The sequence below is a fragment of the Papaver somniferum genome, chromosome 2, assembly GCF_003573695.1.
Source record: "Papaver somniferum cultivar HN1 chromosome 2, ASM357369v1, whole genome shotgun sequence".
NCBI lineage: Eukaryota > Viridiplantae > Streptophyta > Magnoliopsida > Ranunculales > Papaveraceae > Papaver > Papaver somniferum.
In genome coordinates, this window is record NC_039359.1 from 49,485,504 (window position 1) to 49,499,924 (window position 14,421).

Genomic DNA, 14,421 nt, shown 5'->3' on the forward strand with positions numbered 1-14,421 from the left:
TGAAGTGTGCATGGCATAAGATTTTCCCGCCATTTTTTGTTTTTTTTTTGAATCGTGAAGAAAGGGTGTCCCCCTAACCACTGTTGGGTGTCCCTTTAGCAACTGGGGTGGAAACATCCTTTTTTTGGGGGGGAAATTGTAATTTTTCTGGGTTCCTCCGGGACATTTCTGGGGTGCTTCCGACATACTTTCGGGGTACTTCCGGTTCACTGTTTACAGAGGTCCAAATGCCACATTTTCAGTCACTTTCGCCGCAAAACCTTATTTTTCCAAAAATACCTACAAATAAATAAAATACCATAATAAGTACAAAAATGGGTACTAACAATATATACAATTGGGCTATATTAGACACATAAATGCGTCTATCACTACCCCTCCCTATATGTTAATTTGACATTTTTAGAACTCAAATTGGGGGAGGAAAAATCATTCATCAACTCCCCAGGCCATGATGGTTGCACCTTACCATTCTGGCCAACATCGATGTACGGCCGTGATGGATGTATTTCCGACTTTGGCCCATAGGCCACTCAAATGTCAACTGGATGTTCAACCAGGATGGCTGTATTATAGCTTTGGCCAGTAGGACACTCCTATGCCCAGCCGTGATGGCTGTACATTACCAACTCGATGTCTATCCATGTTGGCTTTCCACTGCCAACTCGATGTCTAGCCATGTTGGTTGTACATTTTCCACCCGATGTCCAGTCATGTTGGCTGTACATATTCAAGGCCATCTACCCAACTGGCCTAATGCATCATTGGATGCAGGATTGGCTCTTGTCCAATGGAGCCTCCAACTAATGTCATATTGGCCTTAGCCAATATGCATACGCGATGTGCCTTACTTGGCACCGTATATTGTCCCTGGGACAAATGCATCTCATGCAACGGAAGCTATGGATGAAGCTTCATCTCGATCAATGGCGCATCTTTTAGCCTACGCCATGCTAAAAACACTCTTCACCCCTTCAAAGGATTTTGTCCCCGAAATTCAAAATCAAAACTATTATGGACAATCTTTTCGGTTTGGATTTCCTGAGAGAAAGAGTATAAACCATATAGATACCCAATTTTTGTTTATGTATATCTAATGGAATTAGTTCAGCATACTTTATAGGAGGTGACATAATCCCTTCTCCATTTAGGACCATTAAGGTTATCGGTAGCATTATGTCACCTCCTAAAATAGATCGGATGATGGTTGCTTTAGTATAAAAAAAAAGACTATGCACCAAAATATTGATCAGATCAAGATAAACATGTACCGTCGGCTAAGCTATTACCGTTTTGTTCCAAATTGGTACTGCTAGCTAATTAGGACATCCTAGTACATATATTCCATTTGGTATTTGTTTCATCTTCATTACTTCATGTCGGAAGCAAGTATCTTTATGGTCTTTGCATCTGTATTTTAGCAAAGTCCGACGTTCAGCAGACTTTGAATTCCACTATCTTTCAAATGGAAGGTAGTTTAAGGCTTTGTAGATAACTTCATAAGGTTTGTATACTCTTTGATGCAATAAAATGGGTAAATTGTGTGAGGGTCAATTGGTTTGATGCATGGCAGATGCATATTTTGATGCATTGTTATACACCATTTCTTTAAAAACATTACCAAGTCTCTAACTCAATAAAATTCCTAAGTAACCTCATTTGGATTAATGAATCAACTGTTCAAGCTGTGGCAACTAAAAATGAAAGGAATCTAGAAAGTTTGCGTTGCTTTGCATCGGGGAAAACATATCTACTAAAAATTGTTGCCTATGCTCATGTTGGATTCATGACACCCCCTTCAAATTAAAACTAAAGCAACCATAAGAAGTAACAAACAGAAAACATAGACTTAGTCCCAAGGTACATCTCTCACTTGGTTCCAATCACCATCCTCATATGCTAGAACATATTATGTTCCATGTAGAAAAACCCTATGCTTGCTTTCTCTCCCAGGAGCCCCATGTGGCCCACATTGACCTGAGGAATACAAAAAAACAAATCACTAATCCATGATAACAAAGGCTTTCGAAGAGTCACAAATTAAATACTAGGTTAAGGTTTTTGCAGTCGGGAATACAAATAAATTACCAATAATAAACCAGATGATATCTTGTCAAGAGAAAAAGATAGCTCCTAATACTCTTAGTAAGTTCTCAAGTTAAACTTTCGAGGATAAGGGGCATCATCCATGCTGACCTTGACATACAAAGCACTGGAACCAGGTTTTCCATCTACTTCTTCGCTAGTCTTTGTAGCAGTCACTAATGTATTTTTCTGGAATGACGTTATTGGCAGCCAACCAACGACCTGAGCCCTGACATGTGAGGAACGTCAGTAACTAGCTTCGTGGTAAACCAAATCCAATTATCTAAAACTCCAATTTGTTGTAACTTAAACTGAAAATTAAGAATGTATCTAGCAGTACCAATTGCTAAAGAATGTTACCAAAAAGACCGAGACTTAGAACTGAAATGACTGTCAAAAATGACAGACCCTATTCCCATGATCAAGTAACAAATTACTCGGCTTAATACCTCTATAAATGATACTATTTTATAGAGTACTCCATAATTAAACAAGGATAGATCGGATGTAAGACATCTCAAGTAAAAATCTTGCAAAGAACATAAATATATTGCAAATTTAGGGTGTTATGTCTTGGAGAGATTTAGAAAGAAACAAAATGATCTGGTATTATTTCTTCTTCTTAAATCATAAATATGGATGATTAATTACCGAATTGTCACAAATAGAGCGAAGGCTATCCATTTTTATTGGTTACTACCTCACATGGATTAGGATTTACTTGCAAAACTAAGAATCTGTGCAAGCAGAACATGTATATGGGGGGTATTCCCCTGATTCCGGCAGCTGAAACATGAAACTGTCATCTTAATTATTAGACATACCTAGGGATGGATTTTAGTGTAAAAGAATGTTCCTAAAGATATTATCTTGGTGCATAGTCCGCATATGTTAAAACGTTTAAACTCGACCAAAACAAGGTTTAGGACCACTCTCTCATCAAAACACATCCTGTATCCCAAGAGCTGAGGAAAGAAATTGACACACTAATTGAAACGAGATATATTGAGCAGATGAATTCAGTGTGTAGAACACCTGGACATTTTTGAACCAATTATAATGAAGAAATAAAATGGACATAAATGAGTAATGACCTGGTTTAGCTGGCCCATAGTCAAAGCTGATATCACCTACATGGCCAAAACTGAGTCATCCTTGAGTCCACCTTGACAAATCTTCAATAACATATAAAAGTGCATCATCAATAAACATAGAAAGTTATCGAGTAGGGGATGAATAGTTACAAGATAATATCTCTAGGAGCATTCTTTTACACTAAAATCCATCCCTAGGTATGTCTAATAATTTAGATGACTGTTTCGTGTTTCAGCTGCCGGAATCAAGGGAATACCCCCCACAGACATGTTCTGCTTGCACAGATTCTTAGTTTTGCAAGTAAATTCTAATCCATGTGAGGTAGTTTCCAACACAAACGGATAGCCTTCTCTCTATTTGTGACAATTCGGTAATTAATCATCCATATTTATGATTTAAGAAAAAAAAATAAAACCAGATCAGTTTTTTTCATTGAAATTATGTCTTTCTAAATCTCTCCAAGACATAACACCCTAAATTTGCAATATATTTATGTTCTTTGCAAGATTTTTACTTGTTCACCGATAATATCAGGAGGAGAGTTTGTAGAATATGGTTACAAGTTTATTCACCTTGGTGTTATATGACTAGTTATGTTAATAGTCCGCGAGTTACAACACCAAAGGTGTCACTATCCATGCACAAAAGCTCCAACAAAACAAATTGTTCACAAACATAAACTGTATATATTATCCTTTTAATTAGATGTACATAAACAAAAATTGGGTATCTTTATGGTTTATGGTTCTTTCTCTCTGCGATATACTTATAATATTGGTATCTTGGAACGGTGTATACTTAAGAATGTAACTAGCAGAGCAAAAGTCCCATACCAGATGCTCATAAATCACGAGTTTCTTCAAGTTGTCATGAACAACAATTTAGAACTTCTGAGCACATGTCCCATACCACCTGCCCAGGAATCCAAAAGTGCCCACAACAATACCAAGAATCGCAATTGTCTAGTGCCAAGAGGATATCTCGACCAGGTATCCTAGATGGCATCCCATACTACTACCCAAGAATCCCTAAGGTTCACAAGTTTAAAGATTTAATCGAAATGACAATATTTTAGCACAGTACTGCGTGGAATAGTTTCCAGTTGCCCACCGTCCCTGACGGTCATCCAGCTTGCCACTCGTAAGTGGGATGCTAGCCGGGCCTGACAACGCACACCGTTGGACAGTTTCCAACGTGTGAGGATGATCAGTCCCAGTGTCTACCCACCGTCCCAGACGGTCTTCCGGATATCCACTCGTAAGTGGGGTTCCACTTAGGCAAGGGAAACTCACAACACTCATCCAAGCTCAACTCGAATTGCAAAATAACTGGCAGTTCCAGTCACAAATTATTTCCGCGCAAAAGTTGGCCTACTCTCCAACTTCAAATTTCCATTAAGGAAAATATTCGCCAATGAGTCTACTCCGCACAAGTCCCTAGATTTTTCCCGGAACTTGCTCTGATACCAACTGTGAAGGACCGGAAAATTACGCCTTTGGCGCGTTGCCCTGCAGGCCGTAATCTCCCCGATGCGCCATGATGAAGCTACGATCCGGGCCTTAAAGCTAGGAAAATGCACGTTCAATTTCCCTTGCAAGCATGCTCGTGGAGCATGATGCAGCTAACTTAGCTTCCACACCGTTCCGAAACTTACCCTTTGTCCGCTAAAGGGTTTAAGCCATAAGGCCAATGTTGATGCAAGTATCTTTATGGTCTTTTTTTTATACTAAAGAAACCATGATCCGATCTATATTTTAGGAGGTGACATAATCCGATCTTAATGGTCCATAAAGATGACGGAAGATAAACATGATACGATCGACTATCATAACCAAGGATAGATCGGATGATCCTAAAGATTGTTTAAACCGTTATATTTCTATAAAGTTTCTAAAAAGCCTTAATCTACCTTCCATTTTGTCCTAGATCGGATCATGTTACAGTAACTTGCAAACAATGGCATGTTAGTGAGGAAACCGTTACCTTTGTACAAGAAACTCCAGTGACAGTTTTGTTTAAAATATGTTACCATAAGTCTATAACAATGATAGGTATATGAGGAAACTGTTACTTTATAGTGATGATTCTGTAACAGTTTCTTATACACCTTTCGTAACAGAGGTTTTGGTGACAGTGCAGAAAAATTTCAAAACTGTCACATAAATATTTCGGTGATAGTTTTAAACTATCACATAAGCCCATTTTTATACTAGTGACAAGGTTCCTAGTTGATGCAGAAGTGATGTTGTTGTTTGGGGTTTGCAAGATAGCAAGATGCCAGATGGGAAGTTTTGCTTTAGCGATCGAGTTAAGGAAAGAGACCTTGCAATTTCAGTTCGGATATGCAATAAGGCCTAAGTATAAAGAGTTTATACTTAGTGGTCACATTCATAGAAATGAGTTCTTGAATGGCGTTTGCAGGAATGGAATTTAGCGAGGCATGAAGTGCTAAGTTCGGGTGTTTTATGTAAAGGAAACCCCTATGCACTTTGTGTCGTGCTTAACGAAGGTCATGGAGGACAACAGGCCAAGGAAGGTGCCAGCAAAATTGATGAAAACGAAATCCAAGTCCTTATAAGTCCTTGTCATGTTGAGTTAGATGCAAAAGGAAAAGTCGGGAGGCGAACGGGTATGGTAATGATCGTAGTGATCAATTTAGAGAAGAATCATTTTGTGCGTACACTTAGGCGTAAATGATTCAAGTGGAATTCAGGCCTAATTTGGTGGAATTGGATAAGAAGAATTTCAAGTTTGCATTTGGGTACTGATGCATGATTTGAGTAGCAGTTGAAGCGTAGTGCACGACGCTGAGAAGTGGCTCAAGTAGATGAGATCAATGGAAATCAATATACCTAAGTGATGCTGATACTATGGCATGAAAGTTGGAAAATGACATATTGCAAAAAGCCAGCAATGGTTGCTGAATTTCAGAAAAGGTTTTGGGAATGCATGCGGGGAAGTTAAGACAAGTATAATGTTTATACTAGGTCGCGTTCAGCGAGGGCGTTGAACGGATCAGGTGGGGGAGGTCTATGACGTGTCAGGAAAGTGGCGCACAATGATTGTGCGTTACAGTGTTGTTGTCTAAGTCAGTGCTCGACAATGATTGCGCGACACTGTATAGACTGTCAATTACTAAGAATAGCATAACCCTACAGGTCCAGTGAAGCGTAAAGGTAGCTCTGCACTGTAAAGACATTTGGCTAAGTAATGGAGCTTATTTGGCCGACACAATGAAGCTTCATTGAGGGAAAAGCAAGGCAAAGCTAAAGTGACAAGATGCAACATGCGATGTTGGCATTAAGGCATATCCATGGTATTGAGCTGGCCTAAACTCAAGAATGATGCAAGAAGGTAGAATAGGCCAAGGGTTGGTTTATGCAGTAGTTCAAGGCACTTGAACAGTGCAAACAAGCGAGCAATGGAAGAGTGGCATTGTTATTGTCAAGCAAATTAGTTAAGTGAAACATATGACACATGAACAACCAGAATGAGCTTAAGGAGTTGGCGTCGGTGATTGAAGCACAAGGATTTTCTGTGCATTAGCTTAGAGCAATAAGCAGGCAGGGCCAATATTGTTGAGCATTGGATCACGTCTGAATTCAGTAAAGCGCAGAAAGTGTGCAATATGGCTCAAGTGATGGTTAAGAGTTGGTTACGAACTTCACAAGCATGCCAATGACGCGAGATGAAGTAGAATGATTATAAATGGATTTTATAAGCGTCAGAGAAGGTTCCTAACTGCTAGAGAACAGGTGTTGGACAATGGCGCCAGTTTAAAGAGAAGCTGGCCAGTTAGCACAGGTATAGGAGGTTATGGAACTGCTTCAGAGGACAGATGGTTGTCCCATGCGTGTGCAACGGTTATGCACGGTTTTGTCCAAGTAAAGCTGCTGTAGAAATGGTCCTAAGGCATGGGATATTCGGCAAGCTCACGTAGGAGAGTGTGAGACTCAAATTGTGAGAGTTTTTGTAAGGTTAAGGCTTGGTTCAAGGTGAACAAGCCTGTGTAAGTCCCTAGGTGGGCAAGTTTTGTATTTCTTTCCTTTGATGCAATAAAAAAAGTTTGTTGTGTCATGTTCTAAGTGTTCTTGGTTTACTGATTGTTGTTGTTAATGTATGGCAATGTTTGAATGTATTATGAGTTGCATTTGAGAAGTTAAGTGAAGCGATAGAAGGCTAAAGACTTCCGCTGTAGAACTGGTGAGTTGGCTGTTTGCATTGGTGCAAATTTATAAGGCTGAAGTGCAGGTGGGTGAAGCTTGATGCACAGAATCACTGTGCTGCTGGGTTACACTTACACAAAAGTTTATCTGGGGAATTTGAAGGTGTGACACTAAGCGAGGCTCAATCCCAAGATTTCCTTTTACTAGTCCTACTAACAGATTTTATATCTTAAGGTGAACGGTGGGTAATGCAGATTATTACACCATATATAATTTATTTGGAGACAAAAAAAAATTGACAATTGTGAAACAGCCCAATAGGCGTCACTGTCAACCAAATTGGTTGAATAATACTCAAAAAACCTTTCTTCTTTTTTTTGGTGTAAAAGACTTGATACTGTTTAAATACAAACAAATTAAAAGGATACTTTTTAATATTCTATATTGAATATTTCACCCAATCTTTTATATTTTTATATAACTGATTCTAAAAGTAACTACGTGAACTACCATTTTTTTTTTAATATTATTGGACGTGAGCGATTAATAATTATACATGACTTCACTAGTATTACATTTTATTTTCCAAGCAATACGTCACAATCGTCGAACTTCTCAAATGGGAGTACGACTGTGGAGGTGTAAAACGTGCTGGCACAACACAATCCATCCCACGAAATCACGTGCTAAGTATACTATGTGTCGCGCTGTGCCGTGTCAGAGATTATGACATGTGTGTTGTGCCATGCTAGAAGTCGTGCTAGAATGAGTTGTGCGTTGCTGTGCTGGAGCACCCCTAAGTCACCCCCAATTCCGTCACTGAGCATACTAAAAGAGCAAGTCTAAAATGCGAGTCAATTCTACAGAAAACTTTCACTTCTTATAAAATACGAGTCCATGACATAATTAACAGTAATCACAGAACTGAGCATAATACCAACCAAATCTAAATGATAAGCATAATACCGATAAAATAATGCATATTATATAAGCTCAAACAGTGTTGTGAAACCAGTTTAGAGTTCAAGCAAGCAATATTGTGAAAATTCAGTTGAGAACTAGTATCAATCAGGCAGTAGTAGGATAAAAAAGCAAGAAAATGAATAGCAGAACCTGCGAGCGGAAATCAGTTAGCAGGATTTGGTGGCAGCAATCTATTTTGGTGAAGCACTGTTGTTGGCGACGGCTTAGTAGTGAATGGAAGGACTCCATAAGTTGATGACGAATGTTGCTTCAGTACTTCCTTTTCCTTTGTAATAACATTGTAAGCGTATGGACTAGTAGTAGTTTTGTCAGGACTAGAAGTACCAATTTCGCCAAGAATTAAGACATTTCGATCGGTTGGGTTGAAAGCTAAAGGCTTAGCCTTATCAGAATCAGTGATACTAATCTCGTGTACCAAATTCCACTTTTTTCCATTTTCAAGTACCCAAACAAAAATCTTATTACCATAGCGGTGGCTATAGCAGACTGAACCTTCCGACTCCCCAAGACAATAATACATATCGTCATGTGTTCGTGTTCCACTCTTCGTTGGCAGATTAATTACCCGACATTCGTTGCGGCCTCCACAGCTTCTCTTGAAGTTGGTGTTTAGATCGTAAACTACTAGTCTTATTTTATTTCCTTAAATCCAGCACAAGACTCCATTACTACAAACTAAATTACTTTTGAAAGGGTGTGCTATAACAATTTCTTCAGGGCATGACATTTTATGCACATTCCATTCACTGGTTTCAGAAGAAAATATCTCAATATCGAACATCTTGTATGGATTTAAAACTTCCGGAATCTGAATGACCTTACAAGTAGTTGTAGTTTCAAAGCTTCTCGTACAAGATGTATCACAAAATAAACAATTCAAGGCACGTTGATCGTCACGTCCATTAGGGTTCGATATTAAGACCCATTCATTAGTAATTGGATTATAAACGTAGTACCAAATTTGATATTCTTCTGTAGGTGAAGAAAGCACCAATCCATTACTTGAACCTAAAAGGTACGCGTTTTCGCCGTTGCCTCGCTGTTGTTTTTCATGAGGAATTCTAAGCCACAACCCTATACGCGATGATAACACCGCCTGATTGACAAACGAGCCAACAGAATTGCAAAATATAGTGCATGGCGAAGAAAGTATCAAGTTATTAAATACTTGGGATATGAAATAAGGATTTTTAATTAACGAATTCCATCGTTTCGAAACACACCTTAAATCATAGACTGAATTATCTGGTAGAAGAAGAACGAAGATTTTAAACCAACGTTCATCTGGTAGATAACCACCGCTACCAAAAACTTCCAACTTCTTATTAGGGCTGCTGCAGCCGCTGCTTGATTCAACCTTATTATCAGGGATGCTGCAGCTGCTGCTTGATTCACCTGTGCTCCTGAATGTATCCCGGATTTTAAACCAAAGTTCATCTGGTAGATCACCACCGCAACCAAGAAATTCCATCTTCTTAGCTGCTGCTTGATTCACCAATGCTTACCTATTGGAACTAGGGCGGTTATACTTGTAGAAAGTAATACTACGGTTACCATATATATATATATAGAGGATCTTATTTTCCAAATCCCTTTAGGTCAAGGTTAAGTTTCCTATTCTATAAAGGGTTCAAAGAGTTTCCTATTCTAAGTCAGCATGGAGGTGAAAGCATCACTCCTTAAGGGAGGAATTCTGACAATAACCAAATTCTTACACAAGTTGAATGACCAAGAACCCACGGCCTTGCATTAAGGTTGAGCAAACAAGTGATACGGACTGAATATGATGCACACCAAATGGTTCAAAGTTGTTAGGAGTTCCTACACACATGGATTACCAATCCTTTTATTGCAGTTGAATGTCGACTAACATTAAAGCTGGTCCAGAGTTTATAGGTGTTCTTCGGGGTTTTGCAATGGAGCAGTAGTGTTTTCTGCCTGAATCATCAATTGCTTTTATCCTTTTACAGCATAAACCTCCAAAAAAAGACCATAAATATCGATAGTTATAGGGCGCAGAACTTCATTCGCTAAACTATTGGGCACATTCCTGTAATCAGAAAATCGTCTCTGCTTTACTTCTACATATCTCATGCCCCGAAATTGGGCACGATATACAGTAGGAATTGCGAAGTAAAAGAAGTAGAATCACAGTCAAAGAAAATTTAACATGAGACGGTGACCTCTTATTAATTTTGTTTTGTGTCAACCATCATTTAAACTTTTTACCCCCTTGCAATTTTGTTAGCAAACCTACTCTCTATAGATCTACAAACCTCACTTAAATTTCGAAAATCAATGTATCTACAAACGTCTCCCTATATATATCCGTGGTAACCCACTCGTTAATTACTGTCAACTATGAAACATATAGACGCAAACAAGAATTTCAATCCAAATCATTTTGTTTTTAAACTTGACAAACAAGAAAAACCAAGACGGCTACATACTTGGATCAAAGTGGCAAATTAACGCATATAAGTACCACTAAATGGGAGCACAAATTCTAGCTAGATGGAGTTATACTTGTAAACGAAAATGCTATGCTTGTACTTGGATTGATTTTTTTCTCTCTCGGTCTGTCTGTTTCAGTTGGAGTTTGACGTCCTCTAGGCTCTAGGGTTAAGTTGATAACCTGATACTTCTGTTGTTTTTCTTTCTTTGTATAAGAGAAGAGTCAGAAGACGAGAAGTTAACTTTGGATTTTCCGTTCCCGTTCCTTTAAAATTTTGACATAGCAAAGACGAGAAGTTAACTACTGGGCCATCAAAATGCAAGCCCGCGGTAACTTTAAAAAATTATCCACCTTGTGCAAGAGCACAACTTGACGGGCTTCAGAGACGGGCCTGTCGAAGTGCAGCAGGTCTACTACTGCTCTAGTTGTTAGCTTCGAACTAGCAAAGAAATTCTCATTATGATTTTCCTAGTGATTTTGATGCAGAAACATAGTGTACCAGGTAGCGAATATTCTGATTGACTGCAATGGTTCCTAAAGTTTAATCACCTCTCTTCAATGGGGCAGATTTCAAATGCATTTGAAAGGGTGGTCGTGGAGCAGCAACAGAAGTTTCTAAGGATGATCTAGACGTAGTTTACGATGTAAAAGAAGAGGGTTGTTTCATGTTCTAAGCCTTTGTTGCAGATAACTAAGCACTTGATAACTTAAAACTAAGAGCTGAGCAACAGGTTCAACGTGAACGGGAAACAGATATGATCAAGAATCATATAATTGAACTAGGGAAGCCCAACTTACCAAACAGCAGTATACACAGCACCAAATGTTGCAAATTTATTCATGCATTTAACTGTAAGAACCAAACAGGCACATAGTACTAACACAACATTTCACCACTGTCCATGCAGTGTAAAGTACTGCACAAATCGACAGATTAAAAGATAAACTCAGATAGGACTAACCTAAGTTGTTCACAGATTGAAAACAAAAGATGAACTCAGAAAACAGGAACATCTGTTTTCACAAATAGCCAACACACCTTCTTCAAAACCAATGCCATCAACAGACATTTAATTACCACCACGGAGGCGAAGGACAAGGTGAAGGGTGGACTCCTTCTGAATGTTGTAATCTGCAAGAGTGCGGCCATCCTCGAGCTGCTTTCCGGCGAAAATCAACCTTTGCTGATCAGGAGGAATTCCCTTCTTGTCCTGGATTTTGGCCTTCACATTGACAATAGTGTCAGAGCTCTCTACCTCCAAGGTGATGTTTTTTCCAGTTAAGGTTTTCACGAAGATTTGCATACCACCACGAAGACGCAAGACAAGATGGAGTGTGGATTCCTTCTAGATGTTGTAGTCAGCAAGGGTATGCCCATCTTCCAATTGTTTCCCAGCGAAAATCAACCTCAGCTGGTCAGGGGGAATACCTTCTTTGTCTTGTATTTTCGTCTTCACATTGTCAATGGTATCCGAACTCTCAACCTCTAAAGTGATGGTCTTTCCAGTGAGGGTTTTTACAAAAATCTGCATTCCACCTCTGAGACGAAGCACCAAATGGAGAGTAGACTCCTTCTGGATATTATAGTCAGTAAGGGTGCGACCGTCTTCCAATTGCTTTCCAGCAATGATCACACGTTGCTAGTCTGGAGGAATCCCTTCCTTGTCCTGAACCTTGGCTTTTACATTGTCAAAAATATCTGAGCTCTCAACTTCTAAGGTGATAGTCTTTCCTGCAAGGGTTTTCATAAATTTCTGCATTCCACCTCTGAGTCTCAGAACCAAATGGAGAGTGGATTCCTTCTGGATGTTATAGTCAGCCAGGGTACGCCGTCTTCCAATTACTTTCCAACAAAGATCAGCCTCTGCTGGTCTGGAGGGATTCCTTCCTTATCTTGAATCTTAGCCTTTACATTGTCAATGGTGTCTGAGTTGTCAACCTCAAGTGTGATGGTCTTACCAGTTAGGGTTTTCACAAAAACCTGCATTTGTGAATCAATGAAAACAACAATCTCATCAGATACTGATCAGAAAAACTACAATGCAATAACAAACTCCTCCCCAACAATCAAAAAACATAAATGAGATCCAAATTGAAACTAGATGAACACCAACAACTTTCTTCAATTAATTTGTTGTTTAAACAGAATCACTTTTCTAAATAATCCATTTGCACATTCTAAAATCAAAATTTAGCTGAAACTATAACCTAAACATGATCAAATTGAAATGCTACACACATTTTAGAACTCAAATTTAGCTGAAACTATAACCTAAATATGATCAATTTGAAATCCTAGAGAGACTCTAAGATCAAAATTAGCTGAAACTAAATATGATCAAACTGAAATCTTGTAAAATCAAAGTTTAGCTGAAACTATAACCTAAACATAATCAAATTGAAATCCTAGCCCTAAAAAAAGCAATTAGATCAAATCAATAAATAAGATTAGATTACCTTAGAGAGAGGAAGATGTTGAAAAACCTTATTTTAGATCGCCAAATAACAAGGCCTGGGTTGATTTCTTCTGCGAAGAGACGAAGATGATGATTGTGGAAATTGGTGAAGAGATAAATGGGAAAGCCTCAATTTATATTCAAAACCTATATATGTTAATAATTTTTGAAATTGGTGTTTCGTAAAAAAAAATCAAAGTGCTTTTTATCCAAAACACTTCTCAAATTTCTCAAAATTTACAAAAGCATAAGCTTTGTAAAAGCATAAGCTTTGGTCCCACCAAAATTTAATGTTTGATTTATCTTTTTTGTCCCTATTTTATTTTATAAATGACAAAAATTACCCTTAAATATATATGAAATCAATTTTTATTTCTTATATTTTATTCTTTAAATATTAGTATATTTTATTTTTAAAGTATTTTATGATATCATTTCATTTAGTTTGTCAAAAATAAAAATAAAAATAAAAATTAAATAATAAAATATGTGTTTAATAACATAGTTGATAATAATATTAAATAAGTACTTAATTTTAGTTTGATTTTTTGCTTGAAAATTATATATATATATAGTATATATACATATATATATATTAAAAAGTGGTTAACTAAATTTAATATTATATATGTTTATATTTAATAGTAAAAAATTTAATTATTTTTAAACCCAATAAAATTGAGACAAAATTATTTTCAGATATATGTCTGTTTTTGTCATTTGCTACAGCAACAATGGTTGAGTATGATATTTTACCAAACACACTTTGATTGCTTTTGTTAATCAGCTTTAACTTTAATTAATATTTTATCAGACGTCTAACTGTTTTTTTCTCACACCACAGCACAAAAACGCACAGCAGAAAAGTGCTTTTGCAAAAGCTGCAGCAATACCAAACTAGGCCTAAGACCTTTCAACACAAAAATCATCTCCAATCCTCAAGGTTTTATCTAATAACTTTTCAATTAAAATAGAGACAAATTGATGATGTGGCCTTAGACCCAAGGTTATGGAGAAGGTATTATTTAGCTTTCTCTTCTACTCCCACATAAGCATGTCACATTTTCCAAGGACATTCACCCTTGCATTGAAGATTAAATTTTGGTGAAAAAAGTCTTAAATCTTAAGTGGCATGCTTTTATATGACCCTCACACCTAGCATTGGAGATGTTCTTAAGGG

General features: G+C 37.7%; 1 pseudogene; it reads right to left on the minus strand.

The window, feature by feature from the left end:
* Positions 1-11,609: 11,609 nt before the first annotated feature.
* LOC113347592 lies at positions 11,610-12,772 on the minus strand (annotated as a pseudogene).
* Between the last annotated feature and the right edge of the window lie 1,649 nt (positions 12,773-14,421).